Genomic DNA, 13,212 nt, shown 5'->3' on the forward strand with positions numbered 1-13,212 from the left:
GGGCATCGTAAGAAGAATTGCCCAAAGCGAAGGAAAGATGGTCAAAAAGGGATGGATAGCTCGACTTCAGCTCGAGTGTTCATTCCGAGGCAGTCAGAGACTGAGATTGAGACCAGTTCCTTAGGGGTGGCAGGTCAGCTTTCTAATTCTGATTTTGTATTGTGCTGACTGGTTTTGCTACCATGTTGTTTCTTTGCTTGATGCTTATAGAGAGGCATAGAGATGATATGCAGATCACATGGTTATGTTATAAAGAGAATCTGGTACTCTATGGGTAAATTTTAAGAGATGGGTTAGGTTATGATGGAGAAGACTCATTAGTTGATATGATAAGGTTGGTTATGATTGATTTCGAGATGATCCTCGATATGGATTGGTTAACCAAGTGTGAGGCAATGCTATATTGCAAGGAAATGATAGTAACTCTTGGGTTTGAGAGTGGGAAACCCTTGTGGTAGTTGGCACTATGCATGGATCTTGTATGCTTATGACATCTGTATTCAGAGCTAGAGATCTATTGCAGGAGGATGCATAGAACTCTTAGCTAGTGTGGTGGATACCACTTAAGTTGTGCTAGTGAGATTAGGACAGACTGGAGTAGTCTGTGAGTTTCTAGATGGATTTCCGGGGGATTTGTCATGATTACCTTTATATAAAGAGATAGAATGGTGATTGGATTGGTGCCAGTAATGGAATCAGGTTTAGGGCACTGTATTGAATGGCTTCAGCAAAGTTGTAAGAACTAAGGGGCTCAATTATTGAATAAGGTGATATTCTCCAAGGTGAATCTTTGATCTGGTTAGTACCAGCTGAAGGTCAGGGAGAAGGATATGCAGAAGACTAACTATTGTTTCAGATAAGGGCACTGAGAGTGCCGAGTTATGATTTGAGAGTTTGATTAATGCCAAGTTGTTTTATGGATCCGATAAACAGAGTATTCAAGGATTATTTGAATTGGATATGTGATCGTCTTGATCGACGGTATTATAGTATATTCTCTGCGGAGATTTGCCAAGATCAAGGAATGCCTTAGGGGCAGGAGTTTCCTTGGACGGGCAAGATATTATATGTGTTTTGGGAAAGAATTCTAAGTCTTCTTGCAGATCAGAATCAGTTTGCAGGTTGTTATGACACCTCAGTGACGGGGAAAAGTGATTGCCTATGCAACATGTTGGTTAAAGGATATGACCAGAACAAGAGTAAAGTTTCTGGTGGGCCAGGTGGCCAGCTTTATGTTTGAGATTGTCATTTCGGAAAGGATCAAAGGAAAGACAATTAAGAAACCATAGATAGGAAGATTGAGTGGAAAGTCTTAGCTAGATTAGCTAAGGGTTTTGTAGTGTCAGGTGTGGGCTTATTATGGTATAAGGATCGGATTTGGAATCTGATGGTCACTAAGATTAAATGGGAGATTATGGATGAATCTCATATTATCCTCTTTTTCTCTTCATCTAGGCATCATGGAAGATGTAACAGAGTCTGAAAACTTTATAATGATGGCTTGGGGTGGAGATGGACATAATGGTATATGTGGCAAAGTTCTTAACCTGTTAGCAGGTCAAATCAGAGCATTGGAAATCAATAGGCCATTGTAGCCTTTGAGTATTCCATAGTGGAAATAAGGAAACATCGCGATAGGTTTCGCGGTGGGGCTGCCAAGATAGTGGGTCAGCGTGAATTGGTTTGGGTCATTATGGGCCAGTATTTAAAGTGATATCACTTCCATCAGTAAGGACGAATAACACAGCTGATCAGTATTCAGATCTTTGTGTGAGAGTAGGTAGTACACCTTCATGGAATTCAAGGTCTATCTTATTAGATGAAGACTCTATTATTACTTCCAGGTTTTGGAAGGTTAAGGAAGGCGATGAGTATATAGTTGGAATTCAGTACATTTCATTATCCTCAGACTGATGGTAAATCAGAGTAAGTTATCCAGTATGAGATGAGATATGACAGAGAATGTATATCACTGGTTCATTTGAATGAGATGGGTGAGAGTTTATATCTAGATCCTGAAGTAGTTCAGGGAACCATTGAGGTTATTGAAAAGATTAGAGCTCAAATGCTCGCTTCTCAGAATAGACAGGAAAGTTTTATTGAATTGAAAAGCAGGAACGTAGAGTTCCAAGTAGAAGATTGAATCTTCCATAAAGTATCACCATGGAAAAAGGGCGAGGAGATAAGGGCAAGTTGAGTCCTAGATTGTTATGACCGTTTGAGTTCTGGATAAGACTGGTCAGGTTGACTTTGGATTGGCCTTATCTTTGGCACTGTCAGCTGTATACAGTGCATTTTATATTTCCATGTTGAAGACATGGGTTAGAAGAGACTCATGTGTTGAGTTATGAGAATCGGGGGATTGAGGCTAAGTTATCCTGTGAGGAGTAGCCAGTTCAGATCTTAACAGAAAGAATAAGGTTTTGAGGAACAAAGTTATACCTTGGGTTAAGATATGTTGCAGAAACAGTGAGGTCGAGGGAGCGACCTGGGAAACTAGAATCAGTTGTGCGAAATTCTTTTTCCGGGCAGTTCAGATAAGGAGGGGATAGTTGTAATGCCCCAAAATCCCTAATAAGGTTTAGGACCTTGATTAGGAGGCCGGTAGGGCCATAATTAATTTATTATGTTATTAAATGATTATATGCATGTTTATGTGAATTATTTTATAATATGATGATAAATGCATGCATATGGGTCCATTTTTAATTATAAGAGCATTATGGTAATTTGGCTCGTTGATGGCGTAATTGTGTGTTTTCATCCATGTTGGAGAATTATGAATAATACCACATTATATGTGGATTTGTTCGAGCCAGTTGGCATGAGACGATCTTTGAGTGCAAGTTATCGTCTAGTCATAACGGGATTAGTTTCGGGGCTCAGGGTGAGTCTCGGGGTAATTTGGTGATTAGAAAATTACCAAGAATTAAAGGGTAATGGGATATGATTTATTAGCATTTGAAAATATTGAGAATAACGGGAATTGGAGGGTGTTAATTATGATTAACGAAATAGGCGGGAAATGACGATTTTTCCCTTGGTGGCTGTTAAGGGTTTTAATTAGGCATGAGGGCATTTAAGACTTTTCACCCTAAGGTTATATTTAGCCATTAGAAGGTTGTGGACGTTAACCAAAACAGAGCATCTTCTTCTCCTCAACCGAACACCATTTCTCTTCCATTTTCCTTTGAATTTTGAAGCTCCTTTTGAGGAACCAAGCTAGGGAGTCAAGTCTTGATAAGCTAGGGTTGTGTTCCCCCATTGAAGAGGGTGTAATTCTGAGCTTGGGGTAAGTTTTTAACCATAGAATCTCTTGTCCTTGCTCTGTTTCCATTTGATTTTCAGTTTGGTTCTTGAGTTGGAAAGTTGAGAATTCAATGGGGTTTTTGGCAAAGGTTACTTAGGTTATGATGCCTAGGTCATGTGTAGATGGTTTTTGGGTTCAATTGGGGGTTTAAATGGAGTTTGGAATCTTGTTTTTTAGGTTGGGAAAGGAGGAGTCGAAGGAGGGAAGAACTAGGGCAATTCTGCCTGGTCCTAGCTACAGCGCCCAAAGGGTGGTGCTACAGTGCTAGCCAGGGCAAATTTCCCCTGGTTGTAGCGCTGGGGTGCTAGGGGAGCAGCACTGTAGCGCTACCCTATTTTTCCCGATGCATGTTTTAGGCATTTTTTAGGGTTTTTGGCTCGGGGTTTCAATTCCTAAGGCTCGGGATCAAATCTACTCACCGTTTGGGTATAATTCAGGGTCCTGGGAGTGAGGTTTAAGTCAAGACCCTTTTATTATTGATTTTCATTAATGGAGATTGTAATTGGTTATGAATAGGTGACCGCTAAGAGATAAAAAGGATTAATCGTTCTCAAGGGTCGTTCAGTTGCTATTTCTCGCTCGAACCAGAGGTAAGAAAACTGTACCCAGTATGTGATGCATGTGATGCATGAGAAACATGTGATTAGGGCATGACATGAATGTTGAATATGAGATTGTTCAGAGCTTGAGTCTTTGTGTTTGTGCATGATCCTAGTTATGCTAGTGATTTTTAAGTAAGCATGTTGAATGCCATACATTTGGATATTTGACATATGATATATGCTTGATTGCATTGCTTACTTGTGCATGGCATTGACCATGAGTCAGAAATCGACAATGGTGTCAGTTAGAACTGACTGTGAAGCTGTGACTTACTAGTCAAGTTCGACAGCAATACTGAGCGCTAGTCGTATGTTATTGACCTATGAGTCAAGAGCAGCATAAGTGTCATGAATGCAGAGCCGAAAAGATTAGATCTAATCGATATCAACATTGAATGACTCATCATGAGCATTAATGCCAGAACGACCTCAAGTTCGATGAAAACTAAAAGCGCTTGTCTAGTTCTATGACTAGTCACTCAGAGCCAGGGCCAGAAGGCCTAGGTGATTGCATCATCACATGGCTAAGGGTACGGAACCCACACTAGTGACTCCCTAGTCTCTCATTTGGTTTACGAAGTGACTCCTTCATCAGTCACTCATCTGAGGGTGCGGAACCCATGTTAGTGACTTGCTCTGTAGTCACTCATCTGGTTTAAGTTAGTGACTTGCTCATCAGTCACTCATCTGAGGGTGCGGAACCAATGTTAGTGACTTACTCCTCTATCACTCATCTGATTAGGGCTATAAGCCCCATCTTGATTAACTGAACCTCAAGTGTTAAATCACTCACCTGATTAGGGTTATAAGCCTCAGCATGGTTATCGGAACCTCCAGTGTTAATCACTCATCTGTTTAGGATTGACTCATAGTCATCCTTACAGGAGGGTGTGGCCCACAACCATCATTGTTTGGACTTATTTGCATGCATGAATAGGGCTACTATTGCTAGGCATGCACATTATGGTTTAGTAACATGTTATTACTGTCATGAGCATATTGAGTTTTCTTGTTGGGCTTTGGCTCAAGGGTGCAATGTGGTGCAGGTAAAGGCAAAAGAAAGTTTGACCATCCTTGAGTTGGAGAGCTTAGGTGACGATGTGTACATATGCGGCTGCACGACCCCCATGGCCGAGGGTTGAAAGAGGAACTAGGGTTAAACCCTATTTTTCCGCTTAGGTCGGCTGGTTGTAAATATTTTGTTGTAATTAACCTTTAAATTATATTTTTGGGATCCCAATGTATACGTTAAACATTTTAGTGAAACGTTATATCTTAACCAAAAAATTTAACCCTAAACCGCTAATCATACTTAGTTACATGATTATCGCCAAATGACTCGATTAGTGAGTTTAGCACTGTTTAAAATGCACACTGTAACGGTCCCTGGAGTTTAGGGCGTTACAACTGCGTCCATTCAGACGTGGCAACAGTTGTCACCCACCTTCCGAAGACAGTTTATAGGGGTCTGGAAGGTGAGCTTTGAGGTCAACGCCCTATCCAATATCAAGCAAGGGTCGTTCGAGACCCTCAAGGCCTACATCAAACGCTTCAAAGAAGAAGCGGCAAGAACTAAGAGGGTTGACGATGGCCAACAGCTGATGGCATTGCAGGCTGGAATCCGCGTGGGATCCCCACTCTGGGATGATGTCCAGCAAAGGGGATGCCGGCGTCTCAACGACTTCATTCGTCGGGCTCAAGAGTACATCAACTAAGAAGACGCCTAGATCGGGGCGTTTGGAGCATTCGCTCTTTTCCCCGCCTCGGCCGCTCCTGGCCCCATGGCCTTGGGGGTCCAATACTCCCCCTACGTTCACAATCAGCAGGGGTCGTTGGGAGCCTAGATTGGCCAGAGCGACGCCCCTTCCGATTATAGCGCCATGTCTGCCCCTGGATTTGGTATGTCTTCGGCAGGGTTCGAGGCAGCGCCCACTGGATACAGCGCTTTTCAGCCTGCATTCAATGTTGGAGTTGTCGCCCCATCCCATCTGGCTGAATCCAGTCGAGCTCCAAGTGGCACAAGGCGCGGAGGTAAAGGTAAGGGTCGAAAACCCAGGGGAAGTGGGATCACATAGCCTGAGAAAGGAGTCGCATCAGGCGAGAAGTACGTCTCACAATATTCCGAATATACTGACTTGGTGGACTCCCAAGAGAACATCTTCGTGGCTACGGCGCATCACGTGCACTACAGGAAGCCACAACCCATCAGAAGAGACAGAGATAGACGGGACCCTAACAAATTTTGTCATTTCCACAATGACATAATGCATCATACTAACGAATGTCGTCAGCTCAAGGATGAGATTGAAAACCTCATCAAACTGGGACACTTGCATCAGTATGCCAAGGGCAGGCCGCGTCAAACAAAGCCACTCGTGGCCGGACAAGCGGCCCCATCGGCCACCCCTCGGGTCCCGACGGCAACTCCCGTAGGTCCCTAGCATCCAACAGCCCAAGGGCCTCCCCCAGTAAATGGGCGGGTAGGAACCATTTCAGGAGGACCTCACCTAGGGGGCACCTCACGAAGCTCGCAAAACAGATATGCACGAGCTTTGTACCATGACGATGAGGTAATGGATTTGACCCAGTTACATGCTCAAATGTGGCGAATGACTGACCAAGCCATAACATTTTCCGAAGACGATGCTTGAAGAGTGCATTTCCCACATCACGATCCATTGATGATTGAGAGCCAAATCTCCAATAAAATGGTGGCTCAGATTCTGGTAGACAATGGGAGTTTAGTGAATATCATGTTTAAATCACCCTATGAGAAGATAGGGCTGACTACGGCAGACCTATCCCCGTGCGCCTCGACACTTTATGGGTTCTCGGGAGAAGCCTTCATCCCAATGGGGTAGATAAAGCTCCCAGTAACTCTCAGAGAGGTACCTCAGGCCTTTAAGTACTACACCTTCATGGTGGTGGATTGTCTCTCGGCATACAATGCCATTTTGGGACGGCCATCACTAGTAGAGTTTGGAGCAGTCACTTCCATCTGTCATCTGTGCATGAAATTCCCTACGGATGCGGGAATCAGCACAGTCCGCGGGGACCAAAAAGAGGCGAGACAATGCTACAATGTCTCCCTCAAGGCTCTCGTGATGACAGTGAGGGAGGAGGTCCCCAAAAGCTTTGAGACCCCGGAGGAATGAACTGTGCAGGACTCGGGACCGGACGAGTTAGACCCTAGGGTTCAAGAGGAGAGGTCCATCAAACTAATAGAGGAGATAGAGGATGTAACGCTCCATGTCACTATGGTTGCTTCCTGGAATGACGACTGGCCCTGCAAACCAACATGAGTCTTTCCAGCGTGCTTTGTCCTCACTCGCACGCTTCCTGGGAAAACTTCCCAGAGGTCACCCATCATGAAACTACTCCAGGTCAAGCACACTTAACTTTGGAGTTCTCAAGTGATGGGCTATCGAAAAGAATATGTATCTTGTTGGCATAGGTAGTACCCATCAATCCATTTAAGCCATCTTCAACTGTGAGTCCCATACCTACACAGTCTTAAAATCATCACACTTGACCTTCCCCAGGCGATGTGGGATTGCACAAATTTTACCCGATCTTTCCCCCTATGGATCACAGGATTCTGACTGTCACAGAGGAGGTAGTCCTAGATACCTCCACCCCCGACAGGAAGGTGAAAGTCGAGGGAGGCTTAAAAACGGAGGTCCGAGATGCGTTAGTGGTCTTCCTTCGAGAAAACCAAGATGTGTTCACGTGGACCCATTCTGACATGATCGGAATTGATCCAAATGTCATGTGACATGCCTTGAATGTTGACCCTAGCTTTTCTCCCTTCCAACAGAAGCAATGGAAGTTCGACCAAACTCGGAAAGAGGCCCTCAAGGCCGAAGTAGACAAGCTCCTCTCTAACGGGTTTATTCAAGAAGTACAATATCCCAGGTGATTGTCCAATCCTGTCTTCATGCCAAAGCCAAATGGTACTTGGAAGACATGCATAGATTTTTCGGACCTTAACAAGGTCTGTCCGAAGGACTGTTTTCCATTCCCTAGGATATATCAGATGGTAGATGCCACCTCTGGTTACGAATTGCTATCATTTATGGATGCATACTCGGGATATGACCAAATATCCATGCAAGTCGTTGATCAGGAGCACACCAGCTTTCGAACCGACAAGGGTGTCTATTGTTACATCGTGATGCCTTTCGGGTTGAAGAATGCCAGCGCCACTTACCAAAGGCTGGTTAAAGAGAATGTTCAAGAACTAGTTGGGGCAGAACATGGAGGTCTATGTGGATGATATGTTGGTTAAGTCTCAGACCGCCCCAGATCATGTAGGTGGCATGGCTGAGGTATTCACGGTGCTCCGTCGATTCAGGATGAAGCTCATCCCCCAGAAATGCACATTTGGAGTAGCCTCTGGTAAGTTTTTAGGCTTCATCGTGAGCGCTCGAGGGATTGAGGCGAACCCCGAAGAGATAAATGCCTTAATCAAAATGCCTTCTCCCACATAAAGATGTTCAGAGCCTGACAGGGAGGATTGCAACCTTAAGTCGTTTTGTCTCCAAGGCAACGGATAAGTACATCCCTTTCTTCAATATTCTCCAGGGGAGTAAGAGATTTTCATGGACGGAAGAGTGCGAACAGGCATTCCAATAGCTTAAGGCACACATGGCGAACCCTCCGATATTGTCCAAGCCAATAGACGGAAAACCATTGTATTGCCCTGGATTGCCAAGACCATTACACTGTGTGTTTATAAAGGTGAAAGACTTGCTAATCGAGTCATTTAGTTAGAAACGTGTTACATAGACTATAATTGAACTAGGGTTAAAAGATTTTGGTTACAAAAGTTACATTTCATATAACTTAACATTTTGTACATGGGATCCCAAAAGAAATAGAGTTTAAAAGGCAGTTTACAAAAAATCCAGGTTATAAAAATGTACTGGCCACTCTAAGGGCAAAACAAACATTTAGGCTTCTCTTATCCTGTATCACTCATCGGCCGTGGCAACCGATCAACTCACTATGTACATTCAGCCTCAAAGCTCTCTAACTCAGGCCTGGTCCACCTTGCCCTTGCCTTTCCCTGCACCACGTAGCACCCGTGAGCCAAGACCCAACAAGAAAACCAGATAACAAAGCATAATCATCACTCAACCAATTCGATAACTCATAGAGCATAGTCATATATTCAGCAATCCATATTCACATAATCAGACATTCAGCATACCAAGTTCATCAAATTAACATTAATAACCAATTCAAATATCAACCAGGGTCGACGCCCATAGGTCGCATCCCCTAGTTATCCCACTGACTCCGGCCCGCTTAAACCGAGCTCAGTGAATATTAAGTTGTCCTCAGCTACCAGTGGCCGAGCTGCGCCCTGTGCGCAAATATTGATTTCGGCACTCTTAGGCCATTTATCACATGTCCCATGGAATAATACCATCTCATGACATCACATATAGAGAGCTCTTAGTCCCAACATTAACACATAATCGGGTGCAGTTTCTTACCTTTAGATTCTGATAGCTTGATTAGTGAAACTGACCCTCAAGCACGATCCCGTTCGAGCCCTAGCGTACAACTAGTCATAGCCATGAATTAGAACCATCACTAAACTTCAATTCCAAAACCTAACCTCGGGACCAATCCCGAGCCCTCGGGAAGCCCTAATTCCACCAAACGGGGTGGTGAAATCAAACCCCGAGCCCCTGGGCAAAAACCCTAAGAAATAACCCAAAAATCCACTTCTGAAGGCAGGATAGCGCTACAACACCATAGAGTGGGCGCTACAGTGCTACAAGTAGAGCCCAAAGCCCAAAAAAAACCCAAGCCTAGCATTGTAGCGCCCAAAGGTTAGCGCTACAGTGCTAGTCACAAAACCTTCAGCACCCTGTTTTTCTTCCTTCGATTTTCCTCGAGCCAAACCTCCATAGAACCCCTCCAAACCTCAACCATACTTCAAAACAAGCCTACCAATTACTACCTCTCACCCCGCACAACCCAACAACATAACACTTAGCCACATGCACCATCAACACAAGGAAATCAAGAACTGAACTCAAGAACTCAAAAACTCATCAGCTGAAACCAGAACTAACCCAGCAACTAAGATATTCAAGCTCAGAATTTCTTACCTTTGATGGGGAATTCGACCCTAGGTTGCCCTTAGTATCCTTCCAGCCTTTAGCTTCTCAATTCCTCAAGCTTAATTCCCTAGAATTCCCATCCAAAACTCAATTCAAACACAACTCATCAAAACCAGAAAAACTTAGACCAAACTTTAAACCTTACCTTTATTTGGGAAATAACTGCAATTTACCCACTTGATCACCTCAAGAACCAAGGTCCCAACTCTAGCTTAAGTTCCCACTAAGTTACAGCTTCAGAAAATTCTCAAGAAATGAAGAAGAATGACCAACCAAATGAGAGAAAAGGGTTAGCTTAGGAGTTCTGTTTTTCCTTCCTTCTTTCCTTCTGCCTCTTTCCCTTTTTCTTTCAGCTTCTATCAATTTCTACACTTCCCACTAAGTCATAAAGTAGAAATAACTCTTATCTATTATTAAACCAAATGACCATATTGCCCTCCCAATTATAATTAAACCTTAAAGTCATTCTAAGGGCATTTTGGTCATTGCTCCCGATTCTCGCTAATTATTCGAGTGTTCCTAATAATTACCGCTTGCATCCCAACACCTAACTAATCACCAATTATATTCCTCAATATCAAATAGCCTCCAAATATATTTCCCAGATTCCCAAAAATACCCCCAGGCTCCCCCGAGCTGGGTATAAATCCCCACCATGACTTTTTCGCTAAACCGTTCACCAGGATTGCCTCGAGTCACAAGTTGCAAATATATCCACATAATAATGTGGTTTGAAAAATTTATCACATATATTTACATTTATGCCCTCAATAGGCCAAAATTACGATTATGCCCTTATAACCTAATCAGGACCTGCATGCATACTAATATTCATAATCATGCATCTCATATATTCAAATAATCATGTAAGCATGATTATCACATAATCATGCATTTAATCATTTAAATCACACATAATCCAGTTATGCCCTCCCGGCACACTAATCAAGGCCCTTAAGCCTTATTAGTAATTTTAGGTCGTTACAACCCCTCCTACTCTACATGGTTGTATTGGAGGACGTCGTTAGTGCCACGCTGGTTAGGGAGAAAAGCCACTTTTAGCACCCCGTCTATTACATTAGCAAGAGGCTCCTCGGAGCAGAGCCTAGGTATCTACTGATGGAGAAGTTAACCTTCTGCTTGATGGTGGCCTCTTGGAAGCTAAGACCTTACTTCCAGGCACACCTAATTAAGGTCCTAACCAACCACCCGCTCAGAAAAGTCCTTTAGAAGCCTGAGTCGTCGGGGAGGCTCTTAAATGTTTGGTGGAATTAATTTAGTTCGACATTACCTACCTCATGAGGACGACCATAAAAGGAAAAACACTCGTTGATTTCATCATTGAGTGTACCGGGAATCAGGAGAGAGCCGAGTACACCCCGGTGGTTGGACCAGTGTGGAAGTTGTTTGTAGATGGATCTTCAAACGAAAATGGTGTAGGGGCGGGACTTATTTTGGTCTCCCCTGAGGGGCATAGAGTGCATAGCACTCTCCGCTTTGGATTTAGCACCTCTAATAATGAAGCAGAGTACAAAACTTTAATTGCTGGACTTTGCATGGCATTAGAACTCAAGGCCGAGGGACTCGAGATATTTAGCGATTCCCAACTCATGGTGAACCAAATTCTCGGAGAGTACCAGGCCCAGGGCACAAAAATGGTAGCATACTTGGCAAAGGCTCAAGAAATGCTGCACAACTTCTGAAAATTCACTATTCAGCAAGTGTCGAGAGAGAAAAATTCCAATGCGGACGCCTTGGAAAAGTTGGCTAAAACCAAAGATGTCGAATTAATCAGCGTTCTCCCCATCGACTACTTGGATTCTCCGAGTATCATGGCTCCAGATGAGGTGGAAATAGTACAACCCCAAGATGGGTGGATGGAGTTGATAATTAAATAACTCGTCTCCAGGGAGTTGCCCCAGGACAAGAAGGCAGCCCGGAAGTTGCTGTACCAAGTGTCGAGGTTGATAATTATGGATAATAAGCTTTACAGATGAGGCTATTCTTTACCCTTGCTTCATTGTGTGTCCATACCAGAAGCTAGTTCAATACTGCGAGAAGTACATGAAGGTTTCTGCGGTGATCACGCCGAGGTGCAAAGCCTTTCGAAGAAGATATTAAGGTAAGGATATTTTTGGCCCTCCATGAATGGAGACATTATGGAATACGTCAAGAAATGTGACAAATGCTAGCGTTTCACCAACATCCCCCGAGCAACTCCGAATGAGCTTACTCAAATGACCAGCCCATGGCCTTTTGCCATTTGGGGCTTTGACCTTATCAGGTCTCTACCCACAGGGAAAGGAGGGGTGAAATACGCCATAGTGGCCGTCGACTACTTCACAAAATGGGTTGAGGCCGAGTCACTCGCCACCATTACCCCCAAAAAGGCTTTGTACTTCGTCATAAAAAATATTGTTTGCCGATATGGGCTTCCGAGGAAGATAGTGTCTGACAACGGATTGCAGTTCGACAGTGAAGTATTCACGGACTTCTGTCAATGACATGGTGTCATCAAGAGCTTCTCTTCTATATCCTATCCGCAAGCCAATGGCCAAGTGGAAGCAGTGAACAAGACACTCAAGTCCACTCTGAAGAAAAGGCTGGAGGACGCTAAAGGAACTTGGCCCGAGGAGCTTCCTAGGGCATTGTGGAGCTACTGCACCACTGGTCGGACCTCCACCGACCATTCTCCCTTCTCGATGGCCTACGGGTACAAGGCTATGCTCCCAGTTGAAGCAACAATCTCCATGCACTGATGGGATACGTATGATCCGACCACAAACCATGCCCTACTTTGGGAATCCCTGGACCTCATGAAGGAGCTACGTGAAGCTTCTCAGCTACGAGTAGACTAGCAAAAGGTGTCCATGTATTTCAACTCTAAAGTGAAAGATAGAAAGTTCGGGGTTGGAGATCTGGTGTTGCGAAGTGTCTTCTTAGCCACCCAAGATCCAGGTGCAGGAATGCTAGGACCCAACTGGGAGGGCCCATACCAAGTCGAAAGCATTGTATGTCTGGGAACATATAAATTAGCCCGACTTAATGGGGAGTTGATTCCTCGCGCTTGGAATGCTGAGCATCTCCGCCGGTATTACCAGTAGCGTCTGCAACAAACATTGTTTATTTCTGTTATCCCCCCCTGTTTTGGGCACATGTAATG

The sequence above is a fragment of the Humulus lupulus genome, chromosome 4 (genome assembly GCF_963169125.1).
Source record: "Humulus lupulus chromosome 4, drHumLupu1.1, whole genome shotgun sequence".
NCBI classification, from domain to species: domain Eukaryota; kingdom Viridiplantae; phylum Streptophyta; class Magnoliopsida; order Rosales; family Cannabaceae; genus Humulus; species Humulus lupulus.